The 12597-nt window shown below is 42.6% G+C and overlaps 1 pseudogene; it reads left to right on the top strand.

Moving 5' to 3' along the window:
• The window catches only part of LOC122692856, a 51858-nt pseudogene extending 39693 nt beyond the window's left edge, over positions 1–12165 (top strand).
• The last annotated feature ends 432 nt before the right edge of the window (positions 12166–12597 follow it).

The following is a 12597-nucleotide window of genomic DNA, read 5'->3' on the forward strand; positions in this document are numbered from 1 at the left end:
TGTGATGGGAAAGGAGGCCATGATCTTGGTTTTCTGAATGTTGAGTTTTAAGCCAACTTTTTCACTTTCTTCTTGCACCCCTATCAAGAGCTTCTTTAGTTCCTCTTTGCTTTCTGCCATAAGGGTGGTGTCATCTGCATACCTGAGGTTATTGATATTTCTCCCGGCATCTTGATTCCAGCTTGTGCTTCCTCCCACCCAGCATTTCTCATGATGTACGCTGCATATAAGTTGAATAAACCTGGTGACAATATACAGCCTTGACGTACTCCTTTCCCTATTTGGAACCAGTCTGTTCTTCCATGTCCAATTTTAACTGTTGCTTCCTGACCTACATACAGGTTTCTCAAGAGGCAGGTCAGGTGGTCTGGTATTCCGATCTCTTTCAGAATTGTCCACAGTTTATTGTGATCCACAGAGTCAAAGTCTTTGGTACAGTCAAGAAAGCAGAAATAGATGTTTTTCTGGAACTCTCTTGCTTTTTCGATGATTCAGCAGGTGTTGGCAATTTGATTGCTGATTCCTTCGCCTTTTCTAAAGCCATCTTGAACATTCAGAAGTTCATGGTTCACGTATAGCTGAAGCCTAGCTTGGAGAATTTTAAGCATCAGTTTACTAGCGTGTGAGATGAGTGCAATTGTGCAATAGTTTGAGCATTCTTTGGCATTGCCTCTCTTTGGAATTGGAATGAAAACACCTCTGCTGAGTTTTCCACATTTGGGGCCATATTGAGTGCAGCACTTTCATAGCATCATCTTTTAGGATTTGAAATAGCTCAAGTGGAATTCCATCACCCCCACTAGCTTTGTTTGTAGTGATGCTTGCTTAGGGCCACTTCACATTGCAGGATGTCTGCCTCTAGGTGAGTGATCACACCACCGTGATTGTCTGGGTCATGAGGATCTTTTTTGTACAGTTCTCCTGTGTTTTCTTGCCACCTCTTCTTCATATCTTCTGCTTCTGCTAGGTCGATACCATTTCTGTCCTTTATTGAGCCCGTCTTTGCTTGAAATGTTCCCTTGGTATCTCTAATTTTCTTCAAGAGATCTCTAGTCTTTTCCATTCTATTGTTTTCCTTTATTTCTTTGCATTGATTGCTGAGGAAGGCTTTCTTATCTCTCCTTTCTATTCTTTCAAACTCTGCATTCAAATAGGTCTATCTTTCCTTTTCTCTTTTGCTTTTTGCTTGTTTTCTTTTCACAGCTATTTGTAAGGCCTCCTCAGACAGCCATTGTGCTTTTTTGCATTTCTTTTTCTTGGGGATGGTCTTGATTCCCGTCTCATGTACAATGTCACAAACCTCTGTCCATAGTTCATCAGGCAATCTGTCTATCAGATCTAGTCCCTTAAATCTATTTCTCACTTCCACTGTATAGTCATAAGGGATTTGATTTCGGTAATACCTGAATGGTTTTGATGAAAATGAAAGAGGAGAGTGAAAAAGTTGGCTTAAAGCTCAACAATCAGAAAACTCAGATCATTGCATCCAGTCTCATCACATCATGCCACATAGATGGGGAAACGGTGGAAACAGTGGCTGACTTTATTTTTCTGGGCTCCAAAATCACTGCAGATGGTGATTGGAGCCATGAAATTAAAAGACGCTTACTCCTTGGAAGGAAAGTTATGACCAACCTAGACAGCATATTAAAAAGCAGAGACATTACTTTGCCAACAAAGGTCCATCTGGTCAAGGCTATGGTTTTTCCAGTGGTCATGTATGAATGTGAGAGTTGGAGTATAAAGAAAGCTGAGCACCAAAGAATTTGTTATAGCCATGCTTTCCAGGAAACAAACTCACTCAGAAGGACAATACAGATAGTGGATTGCAGTTTATTACACCAGTGGGCCCAAGGCAGAGTCTCCTCTTAGCCAAGGACCCCGATCAGCATTTGTGAAAATCTTTTATATCCCATGTGTACGTCTCCAAACCCACCACCCCAATCCCTTGATGCTTACAAAGGAAGGGTAAATACAATCACAATAACCCCATCATTCACGTGTTATGTGTTCAAACAGTTAATAATCAATAAGCCCGCGGTTACATTCCAACCAGTTAATAACCAATTTAAGCCTGTGCTTACATTCTGATAGATACTGTCTGGAGGCAGGGGTGATTAGTGTCTGTTTTCTCTTAGGTGATCAGTAACCTGGATATGATCTTCAAGGTTCCCCTGTCCGGAGGGGTCTCATCCTTCCATTGTCGTTCCCACAGTCACTAAGCAGAGAGTTCAGAGTCCACTGGAGAGGTGGCCGAGCACGATCAGCACAGACAGGCCCGAGATGGAGTCCAGGCCCTACGAATTCCTTCTTCTAAATGATGCTTTTGAACTGTGGTGTTGGAGAAGACTCTTGAGAGTCCCTTGGACTTCAAGAATATCCAGCCAGTCTATCCTAAAGGACCTCAGTCCTGGGTGTTCATTAGAAGTGTTAGGGGAAGCACACTGATTGAAACCGCCCACCCTGGCCAGGCACCATAGTAACCATTTGCATGAGTTGTTTTATGACAGGAGATCCTGATAAGGAATACGGAACTAGTAAGCCACCACCAGCCTGAAGAGTTCGGGAAAAGTCGAGAGGAGACACCGCGTATCTGTCCACTTCCCAGAATCCCTCTTGCTAGCATCCATCTTGGCTGAGCGATGCTTATGCCACCAGGAAAGACTCTGAATTAGAATGATTGGCTAAAGACCACCCGGAAACTAATCCCATCACCATAAAACCCAAGACTGCCAGCCACACGACAGAGCAGTTCTGCTGGGTTCCCTTACCTACTGCTCTCCACCCGGGTGCCCTTTCCCAAAAAAGTCTCTTGCTTTGTCAGCATGTGTCTCCTCGGACAATTCATTTCCAAGTGTTAGACAAGAGCCCAATTTGGGGCCCTGGAAGGGGTCCCCCTTCCTGCAACAGAAGGACTGATGTTGAAGCTGAAACTCCAATACTCTGGCCACCTGATGTGAAGAGCTGACTCATTGGAAAAAACCCTTATGCTGGGAAAGATTGAGGGCAGGAGGAGAAGGGGACGACAGAGGATGAGATGGTCGGATGGCATCATCGACTCAATGGACGTGGATTTTGGTATACTCCGCGAGTCGTTGATGGACTGGGAGGCCTGGCGTGTTGCGGTTTATGGGGTGGCAAAGAGTCGGACATGACTGAGTGACTGAACTGAACTGAATGGATTAGTGGTTTCCTCTTCTTTCTTGCATTTCAGTGTGAATTTGGCAATAAATAGTTCGTGGGCACAGATACCAGGTCTTGGAGGGCCACACCCATCCTAGAAGGAGCCCCTCCCCAAACAATCAGGCTGACATTCTTTGTTTCTAGAAGTTCCCACCCTAAATGCTCCCTTCCTGAGGTCACAGAGGTGCTGAGCTGCAGCTCTTGGATCTTGGACCTGGGTCTCCCTCTTACATTGTCTCAAAAACCCTCACAGGCTGGGTCAGGTAACCTGGTAGTTCTGTCTATTATGTCTTGGAAATTGTACTGTGGCCTGCACTCTGTAAGGCAGAAAGAAAGGAGAAGAACTCGCAGGGGTGGTCTGCATAGAGAAGGCAGGAAAGGTGAACACCAAACACAGGATGTGATTAGCATATCAGGTTAGTCTGGATTATCCGCTGCAGACCAGGAAGGAGAAAGTAACAAAGGAGCTCTGAAAACGGCCAAGGGAAACAAGAAAACTATTTCTTCTCGATCATTGCATCAGTTGCAGATTCAAGAGTTGTGTGGATGCCTTTAAAGTTATCTACTTAACACCCAGATGTGAGTTTGTGATAAAAATCCCCAGAGGAGACACAGAGCTGGAGGAAGAAGAGGAGGAAATGGCAGCTTCTCAGGTAAATGTCCTGTCCCGGGTCTGGGGCTGTGTCTGCTTTTCCTCCTGAAATGCCTGGTCTGAACATCTGCAAACCTTCAATTCTCTGCTTCTAAGTTTTCTACCTAGGGTGTTTGTTGCCAACTGCTTATTTTTTTCCAGTTTTTCTTGTGTTAGAGGAGACTGGCTCTTTAGACAGTTTCTTCCTTATGTCCCAGAGCCTGTTATCCAATGTATGTATCCTGGCTTTCTATAAAGCATGGTGAATCCTCAACATTGTACCGTCAGTTTCAATGTTGAACATATTCCCTTTGTGAAAGGCCAACACGGGGAGGCACTGGTATAAGGGATTCCCAGTGGAATGCTGTTCTGTGTTGGGATCCTAGGGAAGTAGGGGAAATGCCATGATGAGTTTATATCTGGATGCAACTTCAGGTCTTTGGAATAGGAGCAAAAGGCAATGTCTTTGGAAACAGAGTGGACTCAGTGGTTCAGATTTTTTTCACAAATAAAAAAAGTGTAGTTGAGACTATCCTCTTCCTCTGTGTCAATAAGAAAGACTTACTAATTAAATGTGGTATTAGGCTACCTGACACGAGAGGTATATATGAAGTGAAATTTGCTTAAAACTAACATTTTTTAATGATGGATTCAGATCATGGTTTCCATAATATTGCCAAAATACCCATGCAGTGGTAATGCATTCTTCCATGTTCTTCTAACCCCATCACTCTGATGGTCACTGGTTTAGGTACTTCTGTGAGATTCCCATGCTACACAGCTCATGTATTTTCCTTTTGTCTTTAACAAGTGTCTTGGGGAAAAAAAGTGAGGGATGTGCCTAAACTATCACAGTTAATGGGGGAATCCCATATGCTCTTAAGTTTCTCTTTGCTTTGGAAGATGACTGTGTTTAGTAGAGATGCTGGGTTTGGGGGATTTTTGTCACCCCAGCCCAGGTCTGATCATTTCCAGGTACACTCCATGCTCACATCGCAGAGTCTCATCACATTTTTGTATTTTCCAAAATGTTTATAAGAATCTTTTTAGTGTTAATCTATGTTCAACTGTATTAAAATTTGAACTATAGCTCTTTGGAAATGATATAGATTTTCAGGAAGTTGAAAAATTCAGAACCAGAGCTTTACTTTATGTTACATCATTCTGTATGTCTGTAATATAGTTTATTTAAAGAAATAAAAATAATATCATCCCATTATATTTATGTACATTTTTAATAAGTTAAAAAATTTGATTTTATTGACATGACAACTTTTCCCTATTAACTATTAATAAGTATATAGTCCCATTATAGTATATGTCTGTGTCCACAAACCTGTTAACATGATTTGATCACTGTTTTTTTTATCTATTTTTTTAAGATTTCCAGAAGGAGGGAATAGGTACCTACTCTAGTATCCTTGCCTGGAGAATAACAGAGGAGCTATTATTTCTCTCGCACATTCAAGATTCTGTAAAAACTGTCAGAAAGATATACAGTATATACTAAATAGTTAAAATGATTCTTGCTGCAAGGTTACTATCCTATAAGACCTGTAAAATTTGTAAAAGACTTAAAGTTCAGATTTAAGTGTGAATTCTTCCCTACTATTCTCCTTCATTGCTGTTCAGAATGGTCATTTGTGGAGCAGAATTTGCAATATTACTAGTTCAAATAAGCTTGGTAAAAATGTGGCACAATTTCTCCACTCTAGAACTCTTGGATCAGAATCCGCTTCTTAAAAATGTTTCCTGGTTTTTGGTAGCCAATTTATCCTGGGTCACACGAGTACAACACTCAAAAATAAATATGCCAGTGTTGATCTGAATACATTATAATTTGTCTTCCACATCAGAATAGTTTCTTGTGAATCATATCCTCTTTTCTTGGGGTTAAAAATGTGGTAGAAAATGTTACTGTGTGATATCAGAAACTACACTAAATCAAAATCAGTTCTCTGAAATTACTGCTTTCGTTTAGGGTCAGGTTAGGAAGTCTTCTCTTGGCCATATGACAGTCAGTCAGTCAGTCAGTTCAGTCATTCAGTCATCAGTCCTGTCTGACTCTTTGCGATCTCAGTTGTGTCTGACTCTTGTGACCCCAAAGTACATGCATGTGTAATTTGTATTTCAGGGGTGGCTGATGTTCCAGGATGTGGCCATAGACTTCACTCAAGAGGAGTGGGAATGCCTGGACCTCGGTCAGCGGGACTTGTACAGGGATGTGATGTTAGAGACCTACGGGAACCTGGCCTCCTTGGGTGAGGAGAAGTGCCTTCCAGAATCCCTTTTCCACCACTGGGTTTGGTTCCTGCATTTCTAGAACGTCTCCTGGAATTTTCTGCTTCCACCAACACCTTCAGATCCCTGCTTTCTAGCAGGAAATGGGTATTTGTGAGTTTAGAAAGAAAGCCTTCATGGTGATTCAGTATGATTCTAAGCTTTTTCTTCTGTGATGTAATCTGCCTCCTTCACTCTAGCGTGGTGGTGATTGAATCAGTTCCATGGTATTAAATAGTGACACCTTCCTCTTAAAATCACATTTACACTACTTACTTTAGCCTTGTAGTACTTGACCAGAATGTCAGGATCTGATTTTTATGTATTTGTTAGCATTGTAAGGGTGCTTTCAATAAAGTATTTGGGGGAATCATCCTCTAGGCTGTATTAACATTCACCCGTGTGTTCTCTTCTCACCCAAATACATATTGGGTTGGAAACTTATGAATCTCTAGCAAAGCAAATATTCCTTTCTCTGATGAACAGGTCTTGTGGTCTCAAAGCCGGACCTGGTCACCTTTCTGGAGCAAATGAAGAATCCCTGGGATGTAAGGAGAACGGACACAACAGCCTCATACCCAGGTAGGTGTGAATGGATGGAGCTGATGACTCAGGTGAGAGGTCCAAGGAGCAGTGAGGAAGTCAGCCTTTGTCCTGTGGCTTGGGAAGACGTGCTCCAATGGAAATGATTTTGGACAACTCTGGGTTCATTTCTGTTGCTGTCATAGACAGACATTGCCTGGCTCCTTCTGCCTCTCAATCATTCATGAATTCAGCTCCATGATTACTTTTCTCATCCACAGTGAGAATTCAAATTCTCTTCTTGGCTTGTGACAACTTGCATGAGTTGGCTGCTCTTTCATGTCTTGGGGGTCCTAGGAAAACTGCCCATTGACCAGTAAATATAAGATACTCTTTTTAAAGTTTGTTTCTACCTCTAGAAAGAAGTGTTTGAGTGGAATTGTAAACAAACTACCAATACTCTAGGAATATTGGAGACAGAATATTCTTTCTGAATTATATTTTCTAAAACACTAGAAGCTACAAATATGACCTTATACATTTTAAACTCATTTCAGTGTATAAAGCAAAACTTCCTTAAAATGAGAAAATGCAAATCTATGAGTTACACCAATGTTTCACATTTCTATATGTGAATTCATTTTAAATATCTGGAGTGTATTTGCCACAATTCTTCAATGGTAAAATACTTTAATATATTCAATTAACTCAAAGATTTCTTAAATAAATTGGCAAAATAGTTTAGAACATTTTCCACCATACTTCTAATGGTTGTTTCAAATTATTAACATTTTAGATCATATAAAGTCCTTTTAAGTCCTTTAAATCCTTATTGGATTTAAATCCTTATTGTTTTAAAATGTTGTGCTCTTGTACAGCAAAGAGAGCGAAGTATACATATAAATAGCCGCTCTTTGTTAGATTTCCTTCCATTTGGGTCTCCACAGGGAACTGAGTAGAGTTCTCTGTGATCCCGACATATTTTTTAAAATCTCACTTCTTATTTAATTGCTTAAGACTTTATTATCTCATTTGTTATGAGTTTCCAATGGCCCTCAGGTTCTAATTAGTTGTATGTCAATATCATTTATGATTTTTAGATACAAACATCTAATAGAATGTGTTCCAATAGAACACAAGTGGTAAGAAGTGGATTAAAGAAATTGAAGGCACCTAGTACTTCTGAAAATGTTTGGTGTCTCCATTTAAGACGACTTAGGGCAAAAGGTAATCATTAGACTGCGTGTCTCCGCTTCATTTAGTGGTTCTTGTAGCTTATTATTTTGCCCCTTCCTTTGCTCCATACTCCTTGTCCCCTGGTTTTATTACGTTTTCTGTGTGTGGTCTCTGCCCTGAAGGCTGCAGGATCCTAGTTCCTCTTGTTTCCTGTGCCTGCCCTTTAGGGGCTCAGTTTGGTCCTGAGGTTTGTGCCCTGATCCCCTTGATGGGCACTTGATTGCTGTAACCGAGCCTGCCCTGGATATTGAGGGGCGCTTCCCCATCGCTCTGTGGCTGTCACCGCCCTGTCTATGGTGTCTGCGCCCTGGTTGGTGGAACAGAGCCCCCAGATCTGTTTCTTCGCTGTGATTCTGATCTGTGTGGAGGCAGGTGGGATTGGAGCACACCCCCGGGAGAGAAGCCCCTGAGGATTGCTGCTCTGGGGATGTTCCCCTTGGGATGTGCTCTGTGCGTCTCTTTTACCCATTGGGTGAGTCTCGTGTGACCCTGGTTGGCCCTGATCTTGGCCCCACCTCACGCATGGGTATGCCGGCACACGGCCATGGGGTCTCTCAGATGTTGTTCTCCCCGGGTCACCAGCATAGATCCCCTGAACTCAGGGCCTAGGTCCCAGGTGCTGTGGTGCTGTGGGGGCAGCTCAGACTCCGGCCTGGCCCCATCCCCTCGTGTCCGAGCCCACAAAGTCTACAGTTGCTAAAGCCACACCTGCTGTTACCGGGGCGTCCCCCTTGTCCTTCAGATGCTCTGCAGGGGCTGAGCTGACAAAGCCGGTTGCCTGTGTAAAAGCATGGTTAGTGCAGCTGCGAGCAGAGACCTCAGCTTTTCTTCCTTAACCCTGGGGCTCAGCTGTGCTTTCAGCTCCATCTGAGCATGTGGCCCACCCACAGGTGTCTGCTCCAGAGGCTGCCCCAGAGCACAGGGGTCTGCTGACGGTGGAGGAGGGGCATGGGGGAGGCCGTGGCTGGGCCTCAATAGAGCCCACCCGGGTGGCGGTCCTCCCTACTGCCAGGGATGAGGGGCCAGCACGGGGGAGAGAGGCTGCGGTGGGGTTCTTCCCTTTGGGCCTCACTCAACAATGGCGCTGTCCGCTTTGGTGGTGCAGGCTTCCTCCACAAGCGTCCCATTTGCAGAGCTCCTCCCTCCCTCCCGTCCCCTCAGGATGTCTCCTCATGGCCAACCGCAGTCCTCTGCCTGGGTCTGCTCCCCAAAGCCCACGTTCCAGCACCCAGCCCTTGTCTGCAGTGGTGGACACCCTTGAGGTGGACACCCTCTCAGGCTGGGTGGGCAGGGCAGGGTCAGCACCCCATCTGCAGCTCTCACTCCCCTCTGCCACACGCGGGTTGCCATGTTCTCTTCCACAGAGAATGAGGCTCTCCTTCTGTCCAAACTGAGCTCCCCCGGTGAGGGGCTCCCCCGGATGTGGACACCTCTTATCTCTTCAGATCCCCCCAAGCTTACATGTCCCATCCCAGTTGCTCTCCTCTTCCTTTTCCTCCTTTTTTGGTCCTACCTGGCTCAGCAGGAATTTTTCTTGTCCTTTTAGGTGGTGTAGGTTCTTTGCTAGTGTTCAGAGGGGGCTCTGTGAGAATTCTTCCAACTCTGATGTATTCTTGATGCATTTGTGGAGAGAGATGCACTCCAATCTGCCTAATCCTCTGGCATCTTGATCCTTGGGTCCCCATTTTCTCTAAATCTTCAGGGATATTCACTGAGAATAGTAGATAAGAAAGCTTCTATTTGGTATCTTTCAGCTCTGTCTTCTCACAACACCCATGGTTTGATGTCAAAGAATCCAAGGTTTGAAAATTTAATGCAAAAAGCAAACCTATATGAAAGAGCTCACCTCGGAAATGACCATTTAACCAAAGACTGGGGACATACAAGGGTATGTGAAAGACTGAGAGGATGTTTACATGGACATAAAGAAATTGAGACCGTTTCACATACTGTGGACATGACTGCCAGAAGAAATGAGCACTGGGAGTCAAATTGGGGGAAGCACCCGTTTCACTCATCACCGTCTGCCGCGCAGTGTATCTTTGTAAGCAATGACTCACATCAGTTTTTGAAACACACACGTTCTCTGAGGGGAAATGTGGAAAATCTGGAAGGCCATCCATTCTCTACTCCAAATGCTTTTTCAGACCACTCTGAACATAGACTTCGATTACACATACATTCAACCACGTCTGAAAAGGAGAAGTTTACAAATGGTGGAGAAAACTCACAATATAATCAACTTGAGGGGTCTGTGAGCAGCGGGTCATTATTCTTCCACCAACAGACAGGTTCTCTCCAATCCAAAATGTGTAATGTTGATAATAATGGAAGAGACTTAATTCAGCCATCACTGTTTGATACATATCGTGATAGGGTTAATATAAAACAACTTTTCATGTGTAATAACACGAGTCAGGCCTTAAGTAGGAGCTCCAACCCCAATAGTTACCATAGTATTTATGATGGAGCAAGAAACTGTTCATGCAATGACAGTGGATATAACAATGAACAAGACTCTGATCTTAGGAAACATCAGACACCTCAATCTTCAGATAAGGATTCTAAAAGTAATACATGTAGGAATATCTTTTATCGAGCATCAGGTCTTTCACTAAATAACAGTACAGATACTGGAGAGAAGACTTACAATTGTAGTGAATATGATGTGTCTAATCAGTCTTCAGAACTTATTCAACAGCAGAGTATTCAGAATCCACAGAAAAACTACAAGTGTAAGAAATGTGAGAAAGTCTTTGCTAACATACTCAACCTATGTAAACATAGGGAAATTCATACAGGATGGAACACTTTCAAAGGTACAGAATGTGACAAAGCGTTTAATCAGAGTTCAAAACTTAGTCAACATCAGCGAATCCATATTGGCCAGAAGCCTTATAAATGTAAGGACTGTGGCAAAGGCTTTATTCAACACAGAGATCTTACTTGCCATCAGAGAATTCACACTGGAGAGAAACCTTATAAGTGTCAAGAATGTGGAAAAGCTTTCAGTCATTACACAACTCTTAGTAAACACCAGCGAATTCATACTGGAGAGAAGCCTTATAAATGTAAGGATTGTGGCAAAGACTTTAACCAGGGCTCAGGCCTTATGTCCCATCAGAGAGTTCATACTGGAGAGAAGCCTTATAAATGTAAGGATTTTGGCAAAGGCTTTAGCCAGCTCTCAGGTCTTAGTTGCCATCAGAGAATTCACACTGGAGAGAAACCATATACATGTCAAGAATGTGGAAAAGCTTTCAGTCAACAGGCAAATCGTAATAAACACCAGCGAATTCATACTGGAGAAAAGGGTTATAAATGTAAGGATTGTGGCAAAGACTTTAGGCAGGGCTCAGACCTTATATCTCATCAGAGAGCTCATACTGGAGAGAAGCCTTATAAATGTAAAGATTGTGGTAAAGGCTTTAGCCGGAACTCGGGTCTTACTTGCCATCAGAGAGTTCATACTGGAGAGAAGCCTTATAAATGTAAGGATTGTGGCAAAGGCTTTAGCCAGCTCTCAGGTCTTATTTGCCATCAGAGGGTTCATACTGGAGAGAAGCCTTATAAATGTAAGGATTGTGGCAAAGGCTTTAGCCAGCTCTCAGGTCTTATTTGCCATCAGACGGTTCATACTGGAGAGAAGCCTTATAAATGTAAGGATTGTGGCAAAGGCTTTAGCCGGAACTCAGGTCTTACTTACCATCAGAGAGCTCATACTGGAGAGAAGCCTTATAAATGTAAGGATTGTGGCAAAGGCTTTAGCCGGAACTCAGGTCTTACTTGCCATCAGAGAGTTCATACTGGAGAGAAGCCTTATAAATGTAAGGATTGTGGCAAAGGCTTTAGCCGGAACTCAGGTCTTACTTGCCATCAGAGAATTCATACTGGAGAGAAACCTTAATAATATAGAGAATGTGGAAAAGTTTTCAGTCACTATGGAACGCTTACTAAACACGAGCGAATTCATACTGAAGAGAATTCTTATAAATGTAAGGATTGTGACAAAGACTTTAACCCAGCACATTGGTCTTCCTTACCATCAGATAATTCATACTGAAGGAAATCTCATAAATGTAAGGAAACCTGTAAAGGCTTTAATCAGCTCTCTCACCTCACTGGACATCAGAGAGCATGTCCTGGAGGGAAACCCTAGTAATGAAGTAAGACATGGAAGAGGTTTGTCCTGAACATACAATTCAGGAGACAAAAGACTTATTTATATAAGAAAGATATGGAATGATGTAAAGAAAATGTAGGAAAGTATTTATAAAAAAATCAAATCTAAATAAATATCAGGAAATGCATACTAGAAAGTATCTCATAAATTCTGTTTTCTGACGTTTCTCTTAGGGAGAAATATTGTAGATAGTGATTCATAGTTAAAATAGACAGAAAATTGATATGTTAGTATGGATCACGAGATGAAGAGGTGATGTTTAGTCATGTACAGTTACTAGCTATGTATGTTTGTTGATATTGACATGATTTGTGATTATTTGAAAACCAAAATGAATGTAACTGAATTCTCAAATTACTCCATGCTACACTTCATTTCTAGTGTGCATGCAAAGTTATGTTTTTGATGGTTGCTACCTCAAAGATGAGAGAAGCCCTTCTATCTAGGGAAGAAAACATTTACAGTTTTCTCCATTATAAGATTAAGGACACAGGAATGTAACACGTACAGTGAACATTTAAATGGTGGTGTTTGTCATTCATGTCACACATCCCTCTAAGTC

Source organism: Cervus elaphus, chromosome 4 (genome assembly GCF_910594005.1).
Source record: "Cervus elaphus chromosome 4, mCerEla1.1, whole genome shotgun sequence".
Lineage (NCBI taxonomy): Eukaryota > Metazoa > Chordata > Mammalia > Artiodactyla > Cervidae > Cervus > Cervus elaphus.